Source organism: Oncorhynchus nerka, linkage group LG24 (assembly GCF_034236695.1).
Source record: "Oncorhynchus nerka isolate Pitt River linkage group LG24, Oner_Uvic_2.0, whole genome shotgun sequence".
NCBI classification, from domain to species: Eukaryota; Metazoa; Chordata; class Actinopteri; order Salmoniformes; family Salmonidae; genus Oncorhynchus; species Oncorhynchus nerka.
This window is the reverse complement of record NC_088419.1, coordinates 81,413,456-81,440,826: the sequence shown is the minus strand read 5'-3', so window position 1 is coordinate 81,440,826 and position 27,371 is coordinate 81,413,456. Positions and strand designations below refer to the sequence as shown.

Genomic DNA, 27,371 nt, shown 5'->3' with positions numbered 1-27,371 from the left:
TAAACCTAGGCATTGAGTGATGATGAGAGAGATATTGTCTCTAGCGATGTTTAAACCAGGTGATGTCACCTCTAATGTGGGTGGTGGAACTAATAGGTTGGATAAGGTATAGTGAGCAGGACTAGAGGCTCTACAGTGAATTAAGCCAATAAACACTAACCAGAACAGCAATGGACAAGGCATATTGACATTAAGGAGAGGCATACTTAGTCGAGTGATCAAAAGGGTCCAGTGAGTAGTGAGGTTGGTTGGGGTCACGGCGATTCAGACAGCTAGCCGGGCCATCGGTAGCAAGCTAGCATAGGATGGAGGTCTGTTTTTAGCCACCTTGTGCGTTTCCGTAGGATTAGTGGTGTACCGTGTGGTAGAAGGGATCAATCCAATTCACAAAAAAAAAAATATATATATATATATATATATAGTTAGAGAGGCTGTTACGAATCCCTTTTGGTCCGACAGTCTAGGGGGGGATGGTAATGAGACCCGTAACATAACTCATGCAAATTATTATTGTGACAAAGTAAAAGTGTGCACGAAATAACCACGACAACAGAAATCTACCGTCAAACTCTAGGTTTATTTATAAACACACGGTAATGGGGGGAGCAGGAAAAGGGGCTGAGCTGGACCCAAGAAAAGAAACAATAAGTATTCAAAAACACCCCTAAGCTAGACTAGCCTACTTTAACAACAGCTAACTAACTAACCAAAAATACAGTGGGTGGTCCGCCCAGTTCTAACTAGTGTATTTAACAAAGTTCACCTACGGGTAGTGTATGCCCATGGGCGACTTGTCTTGGTTTCCCCCTTTTCCCACCAGCAACAAACAAACACCATAACCAAAAACAATACTCACAGGTGATGACAAAGTGCTATGGAGGTGTTTAAACAAAAGAGAGGTTAAGACACAAAGCGAGAGTGAAACACAGAGACCTACAGACATGGCATTTACAGAGAGATTGAGCTCTAGAACAAACAAATGATGGGGTTTTTAAACCATGGGGAAGGAACTGTGATAGGATAGGAAGTAGGAGGAGGTGTGTCTTCTGATTGATGATTGATTGTTGACTGATTGGGGAGTGATGGTTTTCACCTGTGAGGGGAGAAGGAGAGAAAAGAAACACACACACAGGATACACACACACACAGGATAACTGTATCCGTAACACTCCCACCCTTAAAAGAGCAACCCTAGGGGTTGCGACTACAGTATTTCAATGAATACTCGCAACAAAGCAACAACCTTGCAAAAACATACAGAAATAATTTTCACACACGAGACAAAGCATCTGCCAACACATTATCAGAACCCTTTTTGTGGCGGATCTCCAAATTATAATTTTGTACAATCAGCGCCCAACGCATAAGGCGCTGGTTCTGGTTGTACATTCGGTGGAGAAAAACTAAGGGGTTATGGTCAGTATATACAATCACGGGTAGGGCACTAGAACCAATATATACTTCAAAGTATTGCAGAGCCAACAACAAAGCAAACAAATCTGACCATGACTCCATTTTGTTGCTCCCAGCCGAAAGACAAAAACTGAAACAGGAAACGCCCGTGCTGAGGTCTGTTCAACACTGGTCCGACCAATCTGACTCCATGCTATAAGATTGCTTTGATCATGTGGACTGAGATATGCTCTGGATAGCGGCGACCAACAACATTGATGTATACGTTGTTTCGGTGAGCGAGTTTATTAGCAAGTGCGTCGGTGATGTTGTACCCACGGTGAATATTAAAACCTTCCCCAACCAGGAGCCGTGGATTGATGGCAGCATTCATGCAAAACTGCGAACCACTGCTTTTAATCAGGGCAAGGCAACCGGAAACATGACCGAATACAAACAGTGTAGCAAGGCAATCAAACAAGCTAAGCGTCAGTATAGAGACAAAGTAGAGTCGCAATTCAAAGGCTCAGACACGACAGGGTCTATGTGACAGGGTCTACAGTCAATCACGGACTCCAAAAAGAAAACCAGCCCCGTCTTGCTCCCAGACAAACTAAACAACTTCTTTGCTCACTTGAGGACAATACAGTGCCACTGACATGACCCGCTACCAAAACCTGCGGACTCTCCTTCACAGTAGCCAACGTGAGTAAAACATTTAAACGTGTTAACCCTCGCAAGGCTGCCGGGCCAGACGGCATCCCTAGCCGCGTACCCCTTATATTCAATCAATCCCTATCCCAGTCTGCTGTTCCCACATGCTTCAAGAGGGCCACCATCGTTCCTGTTCCCAAGAAAGCTAAGGTAACTGAGCTAAATGACTATCGCCCCGTAGCACTCACTTCCGTCATCATGAAGTACTTTGAGAGACTAGTAAAGGATCATATCACCTCCACCCCACCTGACACCCTAGACCCACTCCAATTTGCTTACCGCCCCAATAGGTCCACAGACGATGCAATCGCAATCACACTGTACACTGCCCTAACTCACCTGAACAAGAATGCTGTTTATCTACTACAGCTCTGCATTTAACACAATAGTACCCTCCAAACTTGCCATTAAGCTCGAGACCCTGGGTCTCGACTTAGCCCTCTCCTGTACTCCCTGTTCACCCATGACTGCGTGGCCATGTATGCCTCCAACTCAATCATCAAGTTTGCAGATGACACTACAGTGGTAGGCTTGATTACCAACAACAAATGAGACGGCCTACAGGGAGGAGGTGAGGGACCTCGGAGTGTGGTTTCAGGAAAATAACCTACCACTCAACGTCAACAAAACAAAGGAGATGATCAAGGACTTCAGGAAATAGCAGAGGGAGCACCCCCCTATCCACATTGACAGGACAGTAGTGGAGAAGGTGGAAAGTTTTATGTTCCCTGGCGTACCCATACGGACAAACTGAAATGGTCCACCCACCCAGACAGTATAGTGAAGAAGGCGCAACAGCAACTCTTCAACCTCAGGAGGATGAAGAAATTTGGCTTGTTACCAAAAACACTCACAAACTTTTACAGATGCACAATCGAGAGCATCCTGTTGGGCTGTATCACCGTCTGGTATGACAACTGCTCCGCCCACAATGGCAAGGCTCTCTAAAGGGTAGTGAGGTCTGCACAACGCATCACCGGAGGCAAACTACCTGCCCTCCAGGACACCTACACCACCCGATGTCACAGGAAGGCCAAAAATATCATCAAGGACACCACCACCCAAGCCACTGCCCGTTCACCCCGCTATCATCCAGAAGGCGAGGTCAGTACAGGTGCATCAAAGCTGGGACCGAGAGACTGAAAAACAGCGTCTATCTCAAGGCCATCAGACTGTTAAACAGCCATCACTAACATTGAGTGGCAGTAAGGGGTGCGTAACTGGTGGCAGGGAAGTCAAACGCAGGAGAGCAGAACATGGTAAATAGCCAGAGCCGTTTAATATACATAACTACCGGCATACAAAAAACAACAAACACATGGGCACAAAACCCGTAGCGCACCAGTCACACATAGCACACGTACTTACAATCAACAATTCCCGACAAGGACACGGGGAAAACAAAGGGAACATATACAACATGTAATTAGGGAATTGAAACCAGGTGAGTCTGAAAACAAGACAAAACAAATGGAACATGAAAAATGGATCGGCGATGGCTAGAAGACCAGTGACGTCAAACACCGAACACCGCCCGAACAAGGAGAGGAACCGAATTTGGCGGAAGTCGTGACAGTACCCTGTTAAGGGAATTTTTATCAATGATGACTAATTATGTATAAATTTCAATCAGGACTGACTAATCAGAATACTATTATGTTCCTGTATATGTACTAATTTGAATACTATTATGTTACTGTATATGTACTATTCAGAATACTATTATGTTACTGTATATGTATGAATTTTCTTTCTTAATCTTAGTACTGAATAGAAAGTGTGTGAATGAATCAAGGATTAGAACAATGACGGTCTGTTCCTTGGTAGGAATGAATGAACTAAATCTTCAGACTGGCTAGAATGCTTATCTACACCGGAAAACCTTGGCTCAGTCGTAAATTATATTAAATTGGTAGTGAGACGGATGTGGGAAGGCTTGAGATACAGCCTTTGTACTGGAACGGAGATGGCACGGGTTGGTGTTGAAACTAATGACGTCATTTTCAGTTTATAACCTGTGGTAAACTGTATCGTATTCAGTACTCTCGTGAATAAATTCTGCTGATTGACTTTAAGACTGGGCCCTGTCCATTATTATAGAATAAGGGTCTTACAAATCATTATGAATTGACAGAGTGTTTAATTTTAATTGGGTATTAAAACATAGAATTCCTTACGCGCGGCTCCAGCAGTGCGCCGACACCGGCCTCGGGGATGACCCCAGGGCGATCCGGACGGAGACAGTGGAAATCCCACAGCATAGAAGGGTCCAACACATCCTCCTCCAGAACCCAGTATCTCTCCTCCGGTACGTACCCCTCCCAGTCCACGAGGTACTGAAGGCCCCTCGCCCGATGTCTCGAATCCAGGATGGATGGAACGGAGTACGCCGGGGCCCCCTCGATGTCCAGAGGGGGCGGAGGAACCTCCCGCACCTCAGCTTCCTGGAGCGGGCCAGCCACCACCGGCCTGAGGAGAAACACATGGAACGAGGAGTTAATGCGGTAATCGAGGGGAAGCTGTAACAATAACATACCTCGTTCACTCTCCTCAGCACTTTAAATGGCCCCACAAAACGCGGACCCAGCTTCCAACAGGGCAGGTGGAGGGGCAGGTTCCGGGTCGAGAGCCAGACCCGGTCCCCCGGTGCGAACAACGGGGCCTCACAGCTGTGACGGTCTGCACCACTTTTCTGGCGCAGCACGGCACGCTGAAGATGGACATGGGCGGAGTCCCATGTCTCCTCCGTCCGCCGGAACGAGTCATCCACCGCAGGAGTTTTGGTCTGACTGATTCCAAGGAGCCAGAACCGGCTGATAACCCAACACACACTGGAATCACTGCCTGGATGTACTCCAGATTGCGGTGGTCAGTCCAGATGAGAAGGGTGATTAGCCCCCTCAAGCCAATGTCTCCACGCCTTCAAGGCTTTGACTACAGCCAACAGCTCCCGGTCCCCCACATCATAGTTTTGCTCCGCTGGGCTGAGCTTCATCGAGAAAGCGGCACAGGGGCGGAGCTTCGGTGGTGTACCCGAGTGCTGAGAGAGCACCGCTCCTATCCCAGCCTTGGATGTGTCCACCTCCACTATGAAAGCCAAAGAGGTATCCGGACAGGCCAGCACGGGTGCCGAGGTAAACAGAGCCCTTAGTTGCCCAAAAGCCCTGTCCTCCTCAGCTGACCACTGCAGACGTACAGGACCCCCCTTCAGCAGTGAGGTAATGGGAGCAGCCACCTGACCAAAATCATGGATAAATCTCCGGTAGTAATTGGCAAACCCTAAAAATCGCTGCACCTCCTTTACCGTGATGGGAGTCGGCCAATTATGCACGGCTGAAATGCGGTCACTCTCCATCTCCACCCCTGATGTGGAAATGCGATACCCTGGAAGGAGACGGTTTGCTGAAAGAACAGGCATTTCTCAGCCTTGACGTACAGGTCATGCTCCAACATTCATCCAAGTACCATGCGCACCAAAGACACATGCTTGGCGCGTGTAGCGGAGTATACCAGAATGTCATCGATATACACCACTACACCCTGCCCGTGCAGGCCCCTGAAAATCTTGTCTACAAAGGATTGGAAGACTGATGGAGCATTCATCAAACCGTACGGCATGACGAGGTACTCTTAATGCTCTGATGTGGTACTAAACGCCGTCTTACACTCGTCTCAGGTGGTATACGCTCCTGAGATCCAGTTTTGTGAAGAAGCACGCCCCGTTCATTGACTCAATCGCCGTTGCGATAAGAGGTAGCGGGTAACTGTACCTCACGAGCAGGTAACTGTACCTCACGGGTGCAAACCTCCATCCTTCTTCTTCACAAAAAGGAAACTCGAGAAGTTGGGTGAAGTGGATGACCGAATGTACCCCTGACGCAGGGATTTGGAGACGCATGTCTTTATAACCACCGTCTCCGCTTGCGACAGGGGATACACGTGACTCCTCGGAAGTGCAGCGGCAACCAGGAGATTTATCGCACAATCCCCCCGTCGATGGGGGTGGTAATTGAGTCGCCTTCTTCTTACAGAAGGCGAGAGCCAAATCCGCATATTCGGGGGGATGCGCACAGGGGAGACCTGGTCTGGACTTTCCACCGTAGTAGCACCAACAGAAACCCCTACACACATCCCGAGCACTCTCGCTACCACCCTGTGAGAGCCCTCTGTTGCCATGAAATGGTGAGGTTATGATGAGCTAACCAGGGAAGGCCCAGTACCACGGCAAACGCAGGAGTCAATGAGAAAGAGACTGATTCTCTCCTCGTGACTCCCCTGTGTCACCATGGCCAGAGAGATAGTGGCTTCCCTGATTAGCCCGGGCCTCAATGGTCGACTATCCAGAGCGTGAACTGGGAAACGTCTAGCCACAGGGATAATGGGGATCACTAGACTAAGAGTGAGCGCTCCGTCAATAAAATTCCCAGCTGCGCCTGAATCGACTAGGACCTTATGCTGGGAATGTGGGGAAAAATCAGGAAAACAAACAGGTACAAACCGTTGGACAACAGAGGACTCTGGATGAGAGTGGTGCGGACTCACCTGGAGTGATGCCAGAGTGCTGCTGCTTCGACTCCCAGAAGGTCCAACCCGGCACTGACCGGCAGTGTGTCCTCTGTGGCCACAGATGGTGCACGAAATGGAACCTCCTCCGGTCTTCCTACGCACTCCATAGGTTCAGGAGAGGAGGTGGGAGGGGATGGAACCATCAGACCCCGATCTGAACGTCCGCGGGTAGCCAGCAGGTTGTCCAGCTGGATGGACAGGTCCACCAGCTGATCCAACGTGAGGGTGGTGTCTCTACAGGCCAACTCCTGACGGACGTCCTTGCGCTGACTGCAACGGTAGTGCTTGATCAGGGCCCTGTCGCTCCATACCGTGCCGGGAGCCAGGGTCCTAAACTCTAGGGCAAACTCCTGGGCGCTCCTCGTCTCCTGCCTCAGCTGGAACAGGCGCTCACCCGCCGCTCTACCCTCGGGCGGGTGGTTGAAGTCCTCCAACGCCGCATCTCCTAATTACAATAAACAATTCCCGACAAGGACATGGGGGAAACAGAGGGAACACATACAACAGGTAATTAGGGAATTGAAACCAGGTGAGTGTGAAAACAAGACAAAACAAATGGAACATGAAAAATGGATCGGCGATGGCTAGAAGACCGGTGACGTCGACCGCCGAAGACTGCCCAAACAAGGAGAGGAACCGACAGTATGCCAACATACTGACTCAAATCTCTAGCCACTTTACTAATTACAATTTTGATGTAATAAATGTATCACTAGTCCCTTTAAACAATGCCACTTTATATAATTTTCGCATACCCTATATTACTCCTCTTATATGTATATACTGTACTCTATACCATCTACTGCATCTTGCCTATGCCGTTCGGCCATCGCTCATCCATATATTTATATGTACATATTCTTATTCATTCCTTTACACTTGTGTGTATAAGGTAGTTGTTGTGAAATCGTTAGATTACTTTTTAGATATTACCGCATGGTCGGAACTAGAAGCACAAGCATTTCCCTATACTCACATTAACATCTGCTAACCATGTGTATGTGACCAATAACATTTGATTTGATTAGCTTTAGGTTAATAGTCAAAATACCTTTATGTTCTCCACATTGACTGAACATCATCACACACATTTTTGGTTGTTGAAATGACATGGAAACAAGGTGGATTAAACCAGTTTTTGCCCAGTGGGTAGGCATCTAAAGGGGACTTTTATAAAAATGATTAAAAAAACACTAGACTGACAGGTGGCACAGTGAGGTCAAATATTGAGCAGATGTGGATGCTCAAACTATTAACTGCTGGCAAATTGTCTGTGGCTGAACTTCTGGTGCGCTCTGACTCAACAGAACAGAACAAGTAGAAGTTTAATGTTTGATCTGCTATCAGTAGATTTAAGAAGTGGCTCCCCTGCACTTCCAGATGACTGCGGAAGGCATTCGCCTCATAGATAAATCACATTGGATACCCTGAACATTTATTTTTATGATTATTGCGATACCTAAGAGCTATTTCCTGGGAGGTCCTTGGTGACAGAGGCCTTATGTTTCTACAGGCTGCAGTGAGAATCCATGAGGGCCATTTTCCAGATATGGGGGGTGGTAGTAGCTGAGGGGTATGTTTCGAATCTCATGTTCTATGTTAATTATGACTGAAATCGCGATTTTTAATGTTCAAGTACTATCTATCCAGATGTAATGTATATACAAATATTAAATTACTTTATTCTTGCTATGTAACTACTGTAAAAAAAATGGCATGTATGTAAAATGTGTGTAGAATGTACGACTAAAGAAAAAACTGTGAAAGCTAATTTTATTTTTGTCCTCCGAAGAGGGGTTGTGGATGGGCCCCCAAAAAACGACAGCAACAAAAAAGTCCCTACTAGTGATTTGTTTGAATGGATCTCCAGTTTGTAAACATGACCCTTGAGCTTGTATTTCCTGGTCCCGAGGTCAGGATAATCAAACTTCACTAAAATGACTTAATTTGTTTACATTTTCGAGTAGACAAATAACCCACCGGACACACACTGATTTAAATGAACATAGTTTCCACATCATTTCAATTAAATTGATGAAATGGAACACATGTTGAATTGACGTCTGTGCCCAGTGGTAAGTCAGGATAAGGTTTTTAAACTTGTAATTGGCTAAAGAAATTCCCCTCTTTTCTCATTCCAGATGAATCAAGACTGAAAAAGAAGGAAGTATTTAAAGGCAGATTTGAAGTCTGGGCTCAAATATAATCCTGTCTAATTAGGTGGAATTTGTCAGCATATTGTACCTTTGGGGGTACGAATGACAGTCTCCAAATAGCTTTATAGATTTAGGAAGATTAATCTGAATATTGACATCAATAGCTACTAATTCATTACAGATGAAAGCTCTGTATCTGCGGGGCTCAAAAGAGGTCTCATTCATGCAGCAGAATGTTTCTGCATGCCTGTGTTATATCATTACCTTTTGCTAGAATCTTGTACCTCAGCTCATAACAATGGGTCAGGTACAGACAGGCCATTCAAACACGCATGTAGCACAGTAATGTTCAGTTCACCATAATAGGGGTATTATAGAAGGGTTACAACGTTGAGGTTTTTCTGATGTAAAGGTCCTCTTATAGATTTGAAAGAACTGGAGCAATGTATTGAATCAGGCAATACAAGTGGTGATGGTACTGCAAGCTTTCTCTGTATTCAATGTTCCCTCTGATAGTACTGGCCAGGCCATCCACCGAGCAACAGAGACAGAACGGGCGAGGCTGAATGGTGAGCTGATGTTCATCACCAGCTAGTGTTTACAAACACAACATGGTTCTGTTTAAACAATCATTTGCACTGCAAGCAATGGTTTAACTAAAGCTTGCCTGCATTTGGTATCAGTGTGCAATAACATTATTGTTGAATTTGATAGTTTGTTTTAGACAGTGCTTTTGAGCCCTTAAGATGAATGATGGAATAATAATAGACTATGATTGTCAGAATGGAAAATATTTAATTTGCTTTGGCAAGCTGTGGCAAATGAACGTAATACTGCCTCTTAAGGGGATAGTAATTTGAAACATAGAAATACACTCATGAAAAGTCCAGGAGAGATTATCTTGAAGAATGCCTTTTTAAAGCATGGCACAGTTTTATTCAGAAAATAAGTGATGTCAATCACCATAGACAATGTACAATTACCATCATACCAACACAACCTTATTATAGTGTTGTTTAATGTTAATATGAACACTCTTTCGGCCCTCCGTGTTTGGCCTCTCTTGCCTGCCTTAGAAGGACATGGATCAGCACAGCTGTGGTGGTGAAACAGGGATGGCCAACTGCAGAGTGGAGGATGACGCCAACATGACTAAAGAGAGGTACAAATATAGACACGGAGGAAGAGGGAGACAGAGAGAAAGACTTAGTTGAGTGACAGACATGTAGAGAGAGGGAAACAATTCACCAAGATGGAGATCCTGTCTCTTTGCTCCTTGCCAAAGCTTAGGCTGAGTTTCCCATGAATCACTCTGCATATTGACTCTCCCTCTGTAATATGTCACAAAGTGGTCTGGACAGGGGCTGGGGGGAGTCTGGGGTGAAGATGGTGGGAGACAGCAGAGGGGAAGCACGCGGACAGGGGGGACAGGGGGGTTATTATGGAGAAGTCCCTCTCTGATATTCTAGCTAAGCAGAATGCTCAGAGACCACTTAACACTACCTCAAAAAGAGTTCAATCGAGTACAGACTTAACTGAGTGAACAACGAAGACGGATTGCAATAGGACATTTGATTAAATAGTTTGGGGAATGACCTTGTCTCCGAGGGAAGATCCTCGGGGGCCAGATGATGTGAAAAGTAGCAAGTGAGAGAACAAGGGTGAGTTGACATATAAATATTGTGCATCACAAGATGTAAGTCCATTGGTTGAGCAAGAGGAAGGTGATAATTGTTAGAGTGAGCCCATAGGTTAAACGGCAAGCTTGAGGTATGTGCATTATTGCACCGTGCTTATAAGGTAAAATAGGTGAATACCATTCCACAACTGGCTAATAGGTAAGAGGAGAAACAAAAGGTTATGGTGATGATGATACGTGTGTATTCATTCCCACTATGCCCCTAGAATAGGAAACAGAGTGAATTATGTTATGCTTCCTGGATGAAGTTAAATGAGCATTCAGACGAGCCTTCCTGATTCAACTTTTGTAAACTACATAAAAGAAATAAAATATTTTACATTCTGTATACTGTAGTAGCAGGACAGAAATACAAATTGTCTTGGGATTTAACCGACGGGCGGCTCCGTCAGCTCAGGACAGACGGGTGGCTCAGGCAGCTCAGGACAGACTGGAGACTCCGGCAGCTCAGGACAGACGGGAGACTCCGGCAGCTCAGGACAGACGGGAGACTCCGGCAGCTCAGGACAGACGGGAGACTCAGGCAGCTCAGGACAGACGGGAGACTCCGGCAGCTCAGGACAGAGGGGAGGCTCCGGCAGCTCAGGACAGACGGGAGACTCTGGCAGCTCAGGACAGATGGGAGACTGGCAGCTCAGGACAGATGGGAGACTCAGGCAGCTCAGGACAGACGGGAGACTCCGGCAGCTCAGGACAGACGGGAGACTCAGGCAGCTCAGGACAGACGGGAGACTCCGGCAGCTCAAGACAGACGGGAGACTCCGGCAGCTCAGGACAGACGGGAGACTCCGGCAGCTCAGAACAGACGGGAGACTCCGGCAGCTCAGGACAGACGGGAGACTCTGGCAGCTCAGGACAGACGGGAGACTCCGGCAGCTCAGGACAGACGGGAGACTCTGGCAGCTCAGGACAGACGGGAGACTCTGGCAGCTCAGGACAGACGGGAGCACCTGGAGGAAGGAGACGGAGAGACAGCCTGATGCGTGGGGCTGCCACCGGAGGCCTGGTGCGTGGAGGAGGCACCGTAAAGACCGGACTGTGGAGGCGCACTGGAGGTCTCGAGCACCGAGCCTGCACAACCCTACCTGGCTGGATACTCCCCGTCGCCAGGCCAGTGCGGCGAGGTGGAACAGAACGCACTGGGCTGTGCTGGCGAACCGGGGACACCATGCGTAGGGCTGGTGCCATGTACCCCGGCCCAAGGAGACGCACTGGAGACCAGATGCGCTGAGCCGGCTTCATGGCACCTGGCTCGATGCCCAATCTAGCCCGGCCGATACGAGGAGCTGCTATGTAACACACCGGGCTATGCCCGCAGACCGGGTACACCGTGCGCCTCACGGCATAACACGGTGTCTGCCCGGTCCACCTCTCTCCACGGTAAGCACTGGGAGTTTGCGCAGGTCTCCTACCTGACTTCGCCACACTCCCCGTATGCGTCCCCCCAATAATTTTTGGGGGCTGCCTCTCGTCCCAGCCGCGCTGCCGTGCTGCCTCCTCATACCGCCGGCACTCAGCTTTCGCTGCCTCCAGCTCTGCCATGGGGCAGCGATATTCCCGAGCCTGTGCCCAGGGTCCTTCTCCGTCCAGAATCTCCTTCCATGTCTATGAGTTCCGAGATTTCTACTGCTGCCCGATACCACGCTGCTTTGTCCTTTGGTGGTGGGTGATTCTGTAACGGTTTTCGTCTGGTGAAGGAGAAGAGGACCAAGGGTGCAACGTTTTAAGTGTTCATTTTAATGAGCAAAATAAACTGAACACTAGAATGACAAAAATAAAATAAGAGCGAGAAAGAAAGCGAAACAGTTCTGTAAGGAATACTCACAAAACTGAAAACAATCACCCACGAAACACAGGTGGGAAAAGGCTACCTAAATATGATTCTCAATCAGAGACAACTAACGATATCTGCCTCTGATTGAGAACCATATCAGGCCAAACACAAAACACAACATAGAAAGACGAAAAATAGACAACCCACCCAACTCACGCCCTGACCATACTGAAACAAAGACATAACAAAAGTACGAAGGTCAGAACGTGACACTGATACTCAATTTTTTGTCATGATGAACCAACTTTTAGTATTTGTTTACCAAATTTCTGATGTAAGGCTTCCTGACTTTGGCACAACATGTTTTACCTTGGATTTATGATATTGAAGTCATGTCTGTGGTGAGATTGAAAATTGGGCCAGTAATAACCCAGTGTCCCTCTACATGATACAGGGGCCATAGACATTCAGCATTATGAGATCTGGGGACAACACTGCCCACTGGGCACAGACGTCAATTCAACATCTATTCCACGTTGGTTAAATGTAATTTCATTGAAATGACGTGGAAACAACGTTGATTCAATCCCATGAAAAGAACAATACATCCATGATTTCCTTCCTTGCCCACAATGGACCAAATGTAGTATTTGACTTGGTTCGACTTATCACAAAATTATGTGTTTGAGTGTTAAATGTGAAATCATGAGAGTAGAATATATGATTATAAACTAATGAATGTGTGAGTGTAAAATAGGCCTTTTATTAAGACCTTGAATAGACCCCTTTCAATCACAGTAAAACAATATAATGGTAGAAGAGTAGCTAGTTTCATTCGTAAAAGTTTTAAATATGCCCACATCATGACATGTTCCCAATACTAAAGCACCAGACCAGACAGACAAAAGACAGTGAAGAAAAACTAATGCTGGTACTTGACTGCCATCCTGTGGTTTAACTAAGCAAGTACATCTAAAAAATTCAAAGCATGCAAGATGTTAATGTGTTTGTCCTGAAAGAATATAACATTTTAAAAAATGTATGAATATGATGACAACAAGTTACAAACAATATGACTATAATGAAAAGAGAGAAGTAGAGTGGGGCGGTTCAGTTCATATCGTTTTTACCTGTAGCCTGTCACTCAAAAATAAAGGCACATAAATACAAAGTATTGATCATTATGACATTTAGTATGTGAAGGAGAATAAACAAAAATAAGTATGCTTCTTCCCATCAAACAAGCCACTGCCCATACAGCCCCCAGCAACTATGGTTACTTGTCACTGTTGCTTGTAGGGAACACAGTGAACAGTTGGGATATCATCGTGAAACGTTTCCTTGATGTTTATTGCAGTCTTTGAACAACCTTTACATGTATAAATTGATGGTTAAGATTACGGGATGCCAAGGTCATATTTTTCTATATTCTGTTCCAGATCGCAAAGCATTATTGTGAAATATTGTGTTATAGGCATGACATTTTGATTCTCAGTTACACCAATTTAGGATGGGGTGAAATGCTCGTGCCTGGAAAGTTTGGTATGGATAGTCCTCCTACAAGACGTAGGAAAGACTCCCTCTTCGTAATAAAAAAAAAAAATCCAGGATCACTTGCTTTGCCAATTTGCATTTCGAAACCGCACTATGAATTGTATCCCAATAGCCAGAAGGGAGAATTGAACTACAGAAATTCACCCATGGCAATATATTCATTTTGACAATAGATATTCTGCCAGTTAAAGCAACTGGGATGTTAATCCATCTACTGAGGTTGGATTTTAATTGATTTGAGCGTTCTGTTAAAGTTTCTTGCAATGGTTTTATCTTAGGAGGAAAAATATCTACTCATATTTAAAATGGGCAATGATTGGGATTCAATAACTAAAGACTGAGTTCTCCGTCGGGGTCTTGAGAGGCAGTAGGGATGATTTGGTCAGATACATTTAATAATTTGGGATGAAGCTAAATTATTCTATATTCTTCAATGCATTCAGGAATGATTGCGGTACAATGTCAATCTATATACAGCTCTGGTTAAGAATAAGAGACCACTGCAAAATTATCAGTTTCTCTGGTTTTACTACTTATAGGTATGTCTTTGGGTAAAACAAACATTTTTGTTTCATTCTATAAACTACTGACAACAATTCTCCCAAATTCCAAATAAAAATATTGTCATTTAGAGCATTTATTTGCATAAAATGACAACTGGTCAAAAAACAAAAAAGGGGCAATGTTGTCAGACCTGGAATAATGCAAAGAAAATAAGTTAAGGTTCATTTTTTAACAACACAATACTAATGTTTCAAAGAGTTCAGAAATCAATATTTGGTGGAATAACCCTGATTTCAATCACAGCTTTCATGTGTCTTGTCCTGCTCTCCACCAGTCTTTCACATTGATGTTGGGTGACTTTATGAAACTCCTGGCACACAAATTCAAGCAGCTCTGCTTTGTTTGATGGCTTGTGACCATCCATCTTCCTCTTTTCTTTAAATAAATGCTCTAAATGACAATATTTTTATTTGGAATTTGGGAGAAACGTTGTCAGTAGTTTATAGAATAAAAACAAAAATGTTAATTGTACCCAAACACATACCTATAAATAGTAAAATCAGAGAAACTGATCATTTTGCCATGGTCTCTTAATTGTTTCCACAGCAGTATAGTAAAATGTCATCCGTGTACAATGAGATGAAGTGATCAGTAGCTTTTAGAGAAGTTAGTGTTATATCCTTCCATTGTTGATTTTCCTGGGCCAGGGGTTCCATAAAGAAATCAGACAGCATTGTCTGCTGCTTCAAGTGATTTTGAACAGAGCAGAGCAGATATTGCCTGTTATAACTATGGCTGAAAGATTGGCATATAGTATTATAATCATGTTAATGAAATTAGAGCCAATTCCCATATGTTCCAAGATCGACCAGAGGCATTAACAGTCAAGTCTATCAAAGCTTTTTCTGCATCAATAGATAAAACAGCTCAAGGAGCTGTTGTTTCTGTTGAAGCATTGTTGACATGTAACAGGCGCTGGCGATTGTCCGTGGATGAACGTTTTTTAACAAACCTATTTGGGAAAGAAAGTCTCGAGATGGGATGACAACATTTTGGAAAACAGTTAAATATCTATGTTTATCAAAGATATGGGGGCGATAGTGAGGACACTGGGTGGTATCCTTACTTTTAAAAAAATTATAAGCTGACATTTGTGCTTCATTCACCTTTCTCAAATGTTAGTTATTTCGAGCAAAAGTGAACCTAATTGATTCCAATATTTGAAATAGACCTCAGGGGGAGTAGAAGGAGAAGAAGGAGAATCTTTGATTAATTTGAGTTTTGATAATAATTCCCCTGTTTCAGATTCAGAAGTTGCTATATCAGCTAATTGGTCATTACTGCGTAGTTTGTTAGCCAGTAAATGACTGGGGCGATTACCATGATGGATGGCCAATTTTGCTCTGTCTTCTCAGTAAATACAATTCTGTCTTGCCTTTGGAAAGGTAATAGCTTTCAAATTCAAAGAGAGAATAGCTCGCGTTGCCATTGTTTTTCAGAAAGGAATGTTAGATTAATTATACAATTATCTTTAGTGTTGATAAGCCCATGGATGTATTCATGCTGTTAATTGTTACAGAAAGCTTGTAGAGACCTGTGTCTCTGTGAAGTTGGGAGTGTTCCCGGGTCTGTTGAGTCGCATCCTGCTGACAACTAGCACAGCAATAATGACTGCAGCAGTACCAATGACTGATACAACCACTGCTACTACATTTGATCCAGAGGACCGCTTTAGGTTTGGACTTGGATATTGTGATATCGTAGGCGTAGTTGTAGTTGGAACAAATGGTACAATTTATGTGGCTTTAGCAACATTAGACATGTCAGACATCAGAGAATCCTTGTCACAAGAATGTACAGCAAAGAACATGACCGTCTCTAGTTCAGCATTGTTGATGTAACTGGAAAGGAAGGAGTATTCCTCTGTAGAGCCTGCCTCTAGTGGTCGGATGTCGGAGGTGTTCATTAGATGTGCTCCACTGAAATTTCCTCTCAGGGCTTCCAAGTCCATGCTGACTCTGATCTCATAGGAATTAGCTGAAAGAAATGAAGCAGGACAAAGTGGAAAGGGAAAATTCAGGTTATAACACATATTCATGAGATTCACACATGGTTATTCAATGCAAATGTCTGATCTCATCTAGAAAGTGTTATGGTAAATAATGATTTCAGGATCAGTATGTTCATGATGATGATAATTAGTACGGATAGACATTTTAAATGATTTGACTAATATCATGACATTTTTTCAGAAATCCGAAGAGTTTAAATTTAAAAACATAAATAAATGTTTTTATTTAAAAAATCCTATTCACTCTCGACCAATCAGAATGGCGCAAATGCACATAGTAAAAGTTAGCAGCAGACATGCTTTTCTAAGGTTGTTTGGCTAACAGCAACAGTGAAAGAGAAGTCCGATTTTTTGCCATGAAAGAACTGATTATGTTACAAAAAGTGTTTTGCATTGATCTGTGTCAGGTATTGTGGAAACTCTGTAAGGTGAGCGCCTGGAATTACTATTTAAAGTATGGAAAATAGCATAACGATATCAGGAAAGCCTTCCGTAATGCCAAATTAAAATGCTAAATCTCGTGAGAAGATAAGGCTTAGAAGGTTGCAACATTGCGTGATGGTAAAGGGCCACACCCTGTCATGCAATGCCATGCATATTCAACATATGGTGGCGCTACAACAATTTATTTCAAATGCAGAAATGTAAAGGTCACACCTCTCACCCCGTGTGATCTGGAGTAAAACAATTCAGTACATAGTCCTGTTCAGTCCTGTTCATTACCCGGAACAAATGTACCCCATAAGGTCCACCATGATGGATATTCCGCCATTTCGAATTTTGTGAAAAACACCTAAATAACCACATCTCCGGAGCCACTGTTCTGATCTGGATGAAATAAATAGCATCTATGTAACAAGGTCTCTAAACGCTATGTTTTCCAGGCTATTTTCTCAAACAACATGGCCACTAGTGACCAATAAATATTCAGGTGGGTGTGACTTAGCACATGAATTCATATAAATCAGACATGGTTATTCATATTGTCACATGTTCCAAACACTGTCAAGCCTTAACATAAAGCAAGTCCATTCAGATCGAACACATCGTGTCACAACAACAGGCACATATTTATATCTCTTGATCTGTTTGACTTAGAGTGATGACATTTGGCACACATTCTCAAGGGTATGAGTCAAGCTAACCTGTTATTTATGGTTCAGAAAAACGATGAACCTCCTAGATTCAATGTCAGCACCCCCGCTGCAATCTAATTAGCATAAACATCTGTCCGTTTAATATACAGTGGGGAGAACAAGTATTTGATATACGGACGATTTTGCAGGTTTTCCTACTTACAAAGCATGTAGAGGACTGTAATTTTTATCATAGGTACACTTCAACTGTGAGAGACGGAATCTAAAACAAAAATCCAATTAAATTAATTGCATGACATAAGTATTTGATCACCTACCAACCAGTAAGAATTCCGGCTCTCACAGACCTGTTAGTTTTTCTTTAAGAAGCCCTCCTGTTTTCCACTCATTACCTGTATTAACTGCACCTGTTTGAACTCACCTAACCACACACTCAATCAAACAGACTCCAAACTCTCCACAATGGCCAAGACCAGAGAGCTGTGTAAGGACATCAGGGTTAAAATTGTAGACCTGCACAAGGCTGGGATGGGCTACAGGACAATAGGCAAGCAGCTTGGTGAGAAGGCAACAACTGTTGGCGCAATTATTAGAAAATGGAAGAAGTTCAAGACGGTCAATCACCTTCGGTCTGGGGCTCCATACAAGATCTCACCTCATGGGGCATAAATGATCATGAGGAAGGTGAGGGCTCAGCCCAGAACTACACAGCAGGACCTGGTCAATGACCTGAAGAGAGCTGGGACCACAGTCTCAAAGAAAAGCATTAGTAACACACCACGCCGTCATGGATTAAAATCCTGCAGGGCACGCAAGGTCCCCCTGCTCAAGCCAGCGCATGTCCAGGCCCATCTGAAGTTTGCCAATAACCATCTGGATGATCCAGAGGAGGAATGGGAGAAGGTCATGTGGTCTGATGAGACAAAAATAGAGATTTTTGGTCAAAACTCCACTCGCCGTGTTTGGAGGAAGAAGAAGGATGAGTACAACCCCAGGACACCATCCCAACCGTGAAGCATGGAGGTGGAAACATCATTCTTTGGGGATGCTTTTCTGCAAAGGGGACAGGACGACTGTACCGTATTGAGGGGATGATGGATGGGGCCATGTATTGCGAGATCTTGGCCAACAATGTCCTTCCCTCAGTAAGAGCATTGAAGATGGGTCGTGGCTGGGTCTTCCAGCATGACAACGACCCAAAACACACAGCCAGGGCAACTAAGGAATGGCTCCGTAAGAAGCATCTCAAGGTCCTGGAGTGGCCTAGCCAGTCTCCAGACCTGAACCCAATAGAAAATCTTTGGAGGGAGTTGAAAGTCCGTATTGCCCAGCGACAGCCCCGAAACCTGAAGTATCTGGAGAAGGTCTGTATGTAGGAGTGGGCCAAAATCCCTGCTGCAGTGTGTGCAAACCTGGTCAAGAACTACAGGAAACGTATGATCTCTGTAATTGCAAACAAAGGTTTCTGTACCAAATATTAAGTTCTGCTTTTCTGATGTATCAAATACTTATGTCATGCAATAAAATGCAAATTAATTACTTAAAAATGTGATTTTCTGGATTTTTGTTTTAGATTCCGTCTCTCACAGTTGAAGTGTACCTATGATTAAAAAAAATAGAGACCTCTACATGCTTTGTAAGTAGAAAAACCTGCAAAATCATCAGTGTATCAAATACTTGTTCTCCCCACTGTATATATATATATAAATATATATATATATATAGGACAAAAAAACGCATCACGACAAGAGAGACAACACTACATAAAGAGAGACCTAAGACAACAACATATCAAGGCAGCAACACATGACAACACAGCATGGTAGCAACAGAACAACATGGCAGCAACACAACATGGTAGCAGCACAAAACATGGTACAAATATTAATGGGCACAGGCGACAGTGCAGAGGGCAAGAAGGTAGAGACAACAATACATCACACAAAGCAGCCACAACTGTCAGTAAGAGCGTCCATGATTGAGTCTTTGAATGACGAGATTGAGATAACACTGTCCAGTTTGAGTGTTTGTTGCAGCTCGTTCCAGTCGCTAGCTGTAGCGAACTGAAAAGTCGAGCAACACAGGGATGTGTGTGCTTTGGGGACCTTTAACAGAATGTGACTGGCAGAACAGGTGTTGTATGTGGAGGATGAGGGCTGCAGTAGATATCTCAGATAGGGGGGAGTGAGGCATAAGAGGGTTTTATAAATAAGCATCAACCAGTGGGTCTTGCGATGGGTATAAAGAGATGACCAGTTTACAGAGGAGTATAGAGTGTAGTGATGTGTCCTATAAGGAGCATTGGTGGCAAATCTGATGGCCGAATGGTAAAGACTGTTGGAGGACAAAGTGCTATGAGTAATGAGTACAGAAGTAGCTAATCCTAGGGCAATGTGTCCAATTTGTCCTGATGTGGGCGTTATGGGGCCAGAGCTTTATCCCCGGCATGTGTTATGGTATACCCTTGTAGGTAAAAATGTCACAAGGATAATTTAATTTAAATTAGACAAACTTTGTCATTGTTAAGACATGCTTACACATAATTTTTTTTTAAAGAACTCTCACTCAAGTAATCGAATACTAATGTCCGTCCGGATATCCGGATATTCGATTAACTATGCCCAGCCCTAGACGTTATGCAAATAGACTTAAAAATAGATTAGGTACTGTACCTGTGCCAGTATCCATGTCTTCCCCAGGTGACGTCCATGTGAGCATCACTTTGTCCTCCTCTATTTCTGCATTCAGGTCTGTGATTTTGTTGGGGGGGAAATTTGGAGGGGGCCACCAGGTGGGAGAAGGACTGAGAAGCTCTCTCCTATGACTGTCCTGGTGAAGCTGCCCACATCAGCCTGCAGGTCATCCTCACTGACTGGGGGCTTTGGGGGGTTCATCACTACTTTTCCTGGAGGAGAGGGAATGGGGCAATAAGTTACACACATTCATGTTACATCGGCACTCAGAGACTTGAAATATGAAAACATTAGAAATCACGTTGCAAAAGACTCAAAATGTGAAAACATTCAACTTGTCACCGATTAACAACAGCAGATTCTGAGATTTACCTTTGATGACATAACCAGGTACATATGGGGCAACACTGTGTCTCTTCAATTTAACTTGTCCATTATTTTTGCCTTTGTCTTTTCTCTGCACTTTCACTTTCAAGTTGTGTCTTCCATTTTTAGAAGTGGTAAAATATCTGGAATAGATCCCATCATTTCTGAAAACATCAGCACCTGGAAAGAATAAAGATGCGTATAATCAGACTATCTAAAAATTTCTCTCAGACAGTGATGGAACGGATAACAATCCAAAAAGTTATGTTATACATGTATTTTACCATTCTGCTACTTCTCCATTATGTCTCTAACTTACCTGCTCCATTATGTCTCAAACTGACCTGAGCCATTATTGCTCTGACTGACCTGCGCCATTATTGCTCTGACTGACCTGCTCCATTAGTGCTCTGACTGACCTGCTCCATCATTGCTCTAGCTGACCTGCGCCATTATTGCTCTGACTGACCTGCTCCATTATGGCTCTAACTGACCTGCTCCATTATTGCTCTAACTGACCTGCTCCATTATTGCTCTAACTGACCTGCTCCATTATTGCTCTAACTGACCTGCTCCATTATTGCTCAAACTGACCTGTGCCATTATTGCTCGAGCTGACCTGCTCCATTATTGCTCGAGCTGACCTGCTCCATCATTGCTCTAGCTGACCTGCGCCATTATTGCTCTAACTGACCTGCTCCATTATTGCTCTAACTGACCTGCTCCATTATTGCTCTAGCTGACCTGCTCCATTATTGCTCTAACTGACCTGCTCCATTATTGCTCTAACTGACCTGCTCCATTATTGCTCTAACTGACCTTCTCCATTATGGTTCTAACTGACCTGCTCCATTATCCAGCAGTTGTAGCTGATATTGGTCCCCAGAATCAGACATCAGTGTGGCCATCACATCTGCCAGAATCACTGGATCACCTTTCTGGTTGACCTCTGCATACACCAAAATGGGTTTGCTGCCATCAATGGACTGTTGGCTCATGTGAGCCTTGGCCGTGACTGGAGGTATGGCATCACTGACAGCACAACTTGTTATTGTTATATACTGATCTGACAGTATATTTTTTATGGTATATGTCCAATCTCCAGTCTAGAAATAAACAATAAGGAAATTGTTCAAATGAGTCAGAAAGGGTTGAGTAGTTCATTAGTTCTTAATCACATTCACAAGAGTAATGCATAGGGTTAAAACAACACTCATATTTTTACAAGGCTCTGCATATGGCGCTTTATCAGTATTGATAGTATGATACAATTAAAGTAACAAAAACACTTGACATATTCACCAACAGGACATGGGAAACAATACCTCAGCAGTTCCTTGAATAACTAAGGAGTGCGTTTTGGAAATAGAAGAATGTTGAAAATCAATCAAATCGTAGATTTGTCGAGATGGGCTTTTTATTTCAATATCCTCCGGGGACTGACTTTCATATAACACCAAAAAGGTGGTTTTATTCCCAACTGTGTGATCAACAGACACAGTCCCGTTGAGAATTCCATTTCCTTTCATTCCAGAACTATCAAACTGTTAAGGAAAAGGTACAGAGTGAAAATAAAAACATCTCATCTAAAAAAATATTGTTAGAATGTTTGGTATTACTTCAAATCTATAAGCTAATAATAACGTTTTTAATGATTTGTAAGCATTTATAATCTATACGTTTTTATAAGCATTACAATTATTTAGAATTTGTAACAAATACAATAATGTATAAAGCATTCATAAGCATTTATAATGACTTCTATCTCACCAAGATTGTCTGATGTGTCAAATCGCCGTTGGTTGTGATAAGTGAAGCAAAGACATTCACAAGTTCAGTTTGATCCAGATTATCAGATGCATAGAAATATTTCCCACCTGAAACATACATAAGAACAAGCAGAATGAAGATAATTGACAAAGACTTAAAAAGAGTATGCAAGAAATGGTGACTGTCTCATCTGCCTTAAAGTGAAAATCCACTGCTGATACAGTCCCAAAATATGCTTTTTGCTTCATCGTGATGATGTTGCCTGTGACACTTTGCTTCTTGAAAGTCCAATATCTTGAAAACTTGACCGCTGACATGCAAAATATTTTGGTACTGTACAGTATTAACAGTGGACTAATGAAAAATCCAAAATATCGTTTTTGAGTGGATCGTCCCTTTAAAAGCTAAGACAATGTAGCGTCCGCGAGTTAAATATTCTTAATATGATGGTCCTTTGATTAAACCTTACCTGATATTTCTGACAACATTTTCAACTCTTTGTTTGCACTTGGTCCAAGAGCAATTGTATTTACAATGGCACCACTTTCTTTAACCTCAGATGCACAATCTAATTCTGATTCCCCATCAGTTAAAAGGATGATTTCATCTCCCAATGTATTGCCATTGTCTTTGCGTAACTCCTGAAAATCAACATAGATTTTTTGGGGAAAACATAAAAAGATGTAAACAAACATAACAACCTGACCCACGTAGGCTACACTTGCATTACATCTTCAAGGGGCAGTGCAGTTAAAAAGGTGATTTCCTGTATTTTTTAAATGTTATTTCCAAACTATGAGGTCAGAATAAATTTATAATAATGCTCTTTTTGTTGTAAATGCTGTTTGAATTTTTTTTTGCTGGAATTTCAGCCAGTTCAGGCAAGATGTAACTTTTGCCCCACGTCAGGACATCACAATGTAATCTGACTACAATAGACCAATGAATGTTCAACTGGGCAAGGTGGGATCTGGACCACCTTATCAGCCAATCAGTGCTGTGTATGTAAATATGTTTACATTTGTTTTCTAACACTCACTTTATCAGAGGCCAAAGAAAAGTAAATAATTACAAATGTATTTTGGAGTTATTTTCATTAAATTAACACACAGTGATGATTTAAAAATGCAATTACAAAGACTGCATTGGGGGTTTAAAAAAATATGTGGTAGTATATTTACCTCAAAACCTTTTTTAAGTCCTTTACAAATGTCAGTGCCTCCATTAGCTTCACTTGGTAAATATCTCACAAGTTGCGTTCTTGATTCTTCACCATGGATTACAGTTAAAGGTTTCAAAGTTGTGGCATCATTTGTGAATGTTACAATCCCAACATATGAATGATCTTCTACTATAGTTGTCAGGAACAGAGATGCTGCTTGTTGCTGTTGCAATATTCTTGAGCCCTTTAAAAGTAAACATTAGAACCGTCTGAGGTTAGACAAACTTTAATGTATTGATAACACTGACATATGCTGCTGGGTACATACCCTTAATAACAGTAACTACTAGAAAGAATATTTGTAATATTGAAATTAAAACTAGACACGGTAACAATTTATAATAACTCCACATAATAAATAATAATTTATAATGGATAATTACATATATTATTCATCATCATAGCACGCATATTTCCGAGTAAGTTCTGCATCAAACAAATGGTCTCAAGTTGTTTTATTAAACCAAAGTCCAGCCATAGTGATGTCACTGACTACGTCATGGCCTTCTACTCCGGAGACCAAGCTAATGCGTCCATAGCTATACAAAGATAGAGATTCAGTGTTATCTAAAAGCTAGGCAATAAATGTGCACTCCTCAAAGTTGATTTATTGTGGAATGTCTGACTACTCTCTTATCTCCCACACTCCCCTGCAGAGTTCTGTTTGTCACACATTTCTAAGAGGGGTCTTCTTTATAAGAGAGAGAGAGAGAAAGAGCAAACAACTGTGGAACAATTCTAAAACTATGTAATGAATATATATATATATATATATATATATATATTGTTAATCTGTAGTCTAGAACCATTTAAATGTAAGGAGGGAGGGGTCTTATAACCCCTCCCATTCTATTAATAAAACATAAGCATAATCAATTATTCTAATTCATCAAACATTTTGGTACAGCCCTTATCATGACCCCTAGGTGAACCCGACAAATGTCTACCAATGACATGTCCATTTTTTTGGTCACTCAAATCATTTAAAATATTTATAAAGTATAACTGGCACACATTTTAGATAAGGCCACGTAAAAAGACTAACTTAATGATTAGTGAATGGTTTATAAGGACCTATATTAAATACCTTATGAACTGAGTAATGATTCATAAATGATGAATTAACAATTTACTAATCCATTATAAATGCTTTAAGTTGTGCTACCCTAGACAATTATACTGATATTGCAGTAACTTACCCGCATGCTTCCTGAAACATCAAGGACCAGACAGACAACTCTCTGTCCCCTCTGTATCACAGTGAACCTAGGTGCTGGATATGGTCCTTTCAGATGCTGGACATTGGCTTTGGCATCCACTGAGCTTGTGAAAATAACGTCCATAACATCTCTGTTGTCACACATTCTGTTCTGTGCATTAGGGGCCTCACTGTTGTGTGTTTTTTTGGAGCAGAATCTTGCAACCTTGAGTGTGCATATAAACAAAGTTTGTCAAAACTGAGAATGATGCAGCTGAGAAAGACAGCATACACTCTTAGAAAAAGGGTTCCAAAAAGGTTCTTCGGCTGTCCCCATAGGAGAACCCTTTTTGGTTCCAGGTACAACCAGGTAGAGTCCTCTGGGGAAGGGTTCTAGACGGAACACAATAGGGTTCCATGTAGGACAGTCGAAGAACCCTTTTAGGTTCTTAGATAGCACCTTTGTTTCTAAGACTGTCTTTACAATCATAACTTACCTTATAAGTAAACTTGGATAGAACATTAAAGATGCAGTATTCTCCCATTGTTCACTGTCTGCTAAGAACACACAGTCCTGTGTATATATCTTGTTGTTCGGGTCAATGTGTGTGCAATTTGTGTGGTTAATTCTGTGGACAATTGTACCAGCAAGCTCTAGGGAACATCTGTGCAATTAGAAAATAGTAAGAGAATGTTGAGAATGCACAATGAATGTGAAACTGGTTCTTACAAAAGTACAAATAAAACTGTACAGTATCTTCAAATGTCGTACATGATCTGATATTAGTTATACTGTTACTGTGTAGGACTGGACAGTGGGAAAGAGTTTAATAGACAAGGTTACCTAGTTGCCTGAATATCACTGTGTGCACCCTTGTAGAATGGCTGACCGTCATCAAACTCATCATAAACTCCCCATCTCAGGTGAGCCCATTCATGCACAAGGACTTTACCTAAGAGACAAGTCATTCATTTTCTTAACAATTTCATAAGCTTGTGAGCCTACTGTAAACTCAGTCTTGTTTATTTATTCATGATTTATTTATGATTTTAAAGAATCATAATTGTTATGTGTTTAAATTACTTAGACTTCTGTTTACGGTGGTACCTCTTACCTCTGGGTCCATACAGTTTAATGAGTTCATCATCTAAGATGAATTTAGTGGTCAAATGAATGTACCGGCTCTCAGATCCACATTGACCATACTGCAGGGTGTAAGGTTGATCTCCATATGCACGATTTTCCTCATTAATGATTATTTTGGCCTAAAATAGAGAACAAAGCCTTTTAGCAATTAAATGCTATGCTGTCTGAATAATATTGCCAGGAAGCTTCCTCTGTTGCAGTCGGATATAACAATAACATTCATACTTTTTCATAGGTTTCAGTCTTTGTTCTTCCATAGTCTCCTTGAGACCAGTTTGGTGGCACTAGTATTGTTATCTCTTCACAGTACAATTTGTCCTCAGTGGCTGTAGAGTACGGATGACGCATTGCTCACCATTTCCTGAAAGACAAATTATATACGTATATTGAACAATATTTGACAACAAATGTGTTTCTTCTTGGTTTACCTATAGCCGAATCACTTATCCAAACATACTGAAGCACTTGCGAGTAAAATGTGAATGCTGTATACCAGGAATCATCAACTAGATTCAGCCGTGGGACAATTGTTTCTTGAGCGGATGGTCAAGGGGTCGGAACATAATTACAAATAAAGTGTAGACTGCAAATTGACAGCAAGAAGCCTAAGCAGATATAATGTCTATAATATAAGCTTATGAAAACATAATCATTTCAAACCTTGATTACATTTGTATACGATCGCAATTGTTTCTATATTATGAGTGGGAATACTTGGGAACAGATTTCTTCAAATAAAATAATTTGGAGCTGATTTTTCTTCTTCTCAGTCTTATGTCAAACAATGATGTATTTATTTTATAATTACTTCATTGTATTTTTTGATCAATAAAACCACCAGTTGGGTGATCCCAGTTGGGTGATCCCTGCTGTATATGTATCCCTAAAATAAGTACATGGAAGCAAATTGTCTCTAACTGTTGGGTTATAATCTTTACCTTGATTCTCTCGATGAGCAGTGGGTTCTCAGGTACCACTGGGTTAATAGCAATCAGAACGTCTGTGTATCCATTTCCTTCCAGCTTTATCCCAAAGGTAGATCCTGACAAGAAGACCAGCAGCAACACAGCCACTGCTTCAGAAGCCATGGTGATAGATCTGCTGATATAACTGGTAAAGGATTCATAAGTGAAAGGGTTTGACCCTACTGAGATACAACACTTGGAGCGTAGCACAATGCACTTTTTCTTCACAAAAGGGCGGATCCTTGGAAGAGACAATGAAACTGTATTTTATCACCAACTCGCTTGGTTCCTTGATCTCATCTGTATAGGTTATGCAACAAAGTAGGCTATTTTGCATTGATAACCAAATACCATCTCAGTGACTATTAAAGCAATAAACCAAACAACATTGTAGCCTTAGAATCCCCCCTAAAATGTGTCTTGTTTAGAAGTAATAACTAGTGATTCCAGGCTATTTTGGTAAAAACAGCTGCAAGTCATGTG

The 27,371-nt window shown here is 42.4% G+C and overlaps 1 pseudogene; it reads right to left on the bottom strand.

The window, feature by feature from the left end:
* Window positions 1-4,975: 4,975 nt before the first annotated feature.
* On the bottom strand, window positions 4,976-27,011 carry LOC115108772 (calcium-activated chloride channel regulator 1-like; annotated as a pseudogene).
* Between the last annotated feature and the right edge of the window lie 360 nt (window positions 27,012-27,371).